Below are 2,562 nucleotides of genomic sequence, written 5' to 3' on the forward strand. Positions count from 1 at the left end.
GGTTCAGCACCTGTAATGCCAGCACTTTGGGAAGCCAAGGTGGGCAGATTACAAGGTCAAGAGATCAAGACCATCCTAGCCAACATGGTGAAACCACGTCTCCTAAAAATACAAAAAGTAGCCAGGCATGGTGGCATGTGCATGTAGTCCCAGCTGTTAGGGAAGCTGAGGCAGGAGAATCACTTGAACCTGGGAGGTGGAGGTTGCAGTGAGCTGAGATCACACCACCATTGCGCTCCAGCCTGGGTGACAGAGTGAGACTCTGTCTCAAAAATATATATATATATGTATATATTGCCATATTTCTTGGCCAGACGCAGGCACAGTGGCTCATGTTTGTAACCCTAGCACTTTGGGAGGCCAAGGTAGGTGGATTACTTGAAGCCAGGAGTTCAAGACCAACCTGGCCAACATGGTGAAACCCTGTCTCTACTAAAAATACAAAAATTAGCTGGGCATGGTGGTGTATGCTTGGAATCCCAGCTACTTAGAAGGCAGAGGCATGAGAATCACTTGAACCCAGGAGACAGAGGTTGCAGTGAACTAAGATCGTGCTACTGCACTCCAGCCTGGGTGATGGAGTGACACTCTGTCTCAAAAAGAAAAAAAAGATGCTGTATTTTTAACAACATGTGCTTTGTGTTCTTTCTTGGTCTATGAATAATAACCCTTATTGTGTAGGGAAAATGTGGCTCCTGCCAGGCTCACCATCGATACTTGTGCGTACTGTGCACTGCAAAATGCACCCAGCTGAGGGACAAGTAGGGGCTGACATCTGTCTTCCTCTCTGCTGCCCACACCGCATGCCTGTGGCGCTGTAACAACTCAGAGGAATGCATGTCTTTTTCTAATTACACAAAGGTGCTGACTGGGTATTAGCTCTACTCTAGGTGTAGTGTATGTGTAATGGACTGGATCAGCATATTGAGAGAGAGAGATACAAGTTTAGTGCAGCAAAAGGCATTGTGGTGATCTATTTGCAATTCTTTACCATATTATGAAAAATATTCCTTTCTAAATCTAGTGTTTTCATTGAAAAATTCATACTCTCTGCCATCCCAGAAACCTACTGTCACTACTCACATATTCTTCAGAAATTTCCTGAATACATACAAATATATATTTGTGTATACACATACAGCCACAGCTACACACATGTTCATTTATGCAAATGGAAGTTTGCTATTTTATCCCTTGTTTTTTAAAAAACTTCAAGTTTTTTATTATTGTGGCAAAATGTACATAACAAAATGTATCATTTTAACGTTTTTTGAAGTGTACAATTCAATAGCGTTAAGGACATTTACATCATTTGTGAAACTCTCCTCACTGTCTATCTCCAGAACTCTTTCATTCCAAACTGAACTCTGTACCCTTAAACAATAACTCCTAATCCCCCCACCCCTATCCACCACTGTATTTCTTTCTGTCTCTATGAAATAGTGGTAGAATTTACTTTCTGCCACTACATACCTCATATAAGTAGAATCACACAACACTTGTCCTGTTGTATCTGCCTTATTTCACTTAGCATAATGTCTTTGAGGTTCATTCATGTTGTGGGATGCATCCGAATTTCATTTTTTTTTTCAGGCTGAATAATATTCTATTGCATGTATATAACACATTTTATTTATCCATTCACCTGTCAATCAACACTTGCGCTGCTTACACCTTGTGGCTATTGTGAATAATGGTGCTGTGAACAGGGGTGTATGAATGTCTGTTCAAGTTCCTGGCTTCAAATTTTGGGGTACGTATCCAGAAATCATATGGTAATTCCAGCTTTAATTTTTCAGGAGCCACCATACTGTTTTCCACAGCATTTTACATTTACATTTTACATTTCCACCAACCAACAATGAACAAATCTAATTTGCTCACATCTTCACCAACACTTGTTTTTTGTTAGTAGTCATCCTAATCGGTGTGAAGTAATATTTCTTTGTGGTTTTTATTTGAATTTCTCTGATGATTAGCAAGTCAAACATCATTTCAGGCATTAATTGTGGCTATTTATGTAACTTTTTCAGAGACATGTTTACTAAAATCTTTTATCCATTTTTTACTTGGGTTGACTTTTGAGTTTTAGGAGTTTATTATATATTCTGGATATTAATCCCTTATCAGATATATGATTTACAAATATTTTCTCCCATTCTGTCAGTTGTCTTTTTACTCTGTTGATAGTATACTTTCATTCATAGAAGCTTTAAATTTTGGGCCGGGTGTAGTAGCATATGCCTGTAATCCCAGCACTTTGGGAGGCCAAGATGGGAGGCCAAGAGTTCAAGATCAGCTTGGTCAACATAGCGAGATGACCATCTCTATAAAAACAAATAAAAAAGAATTTTAAAAAATAAAAAAAGGAAGTTTTTAATTTTGATGAAGCTGAATTTGTCTACTTTTTCTTTTCCTTCTTTCATTCCTTCCTTCTTTCCTTCCTTTCTTTCTCTTTCTTGCTTCCTTTATTTCTCTTTCTTGCATCCTTTCTTTCTCTTTCTTTCTTTCTTTCTCTTTCCTTCCTTCCTTCCTTCCCTCCCTCCCTCCCTCTCTCTCTCT

The sequence above is a fragment of the Colobus angolensis genome, unplaced genomic scaffold (assembly GCF_000951035.1).
Source record: "Colobus angolensis palliatus isolate OR3802 unplaced genomic scaffold, Cang.pa_1.0 Scaffold117, whole genome shotgun sequence".
Classification (NCBI taxonomy): Eukaryota; Metazoa; Chordata; class Mammalia; order Primates; family Cercopithecidae; genus Colobus; species Colobus angolensis.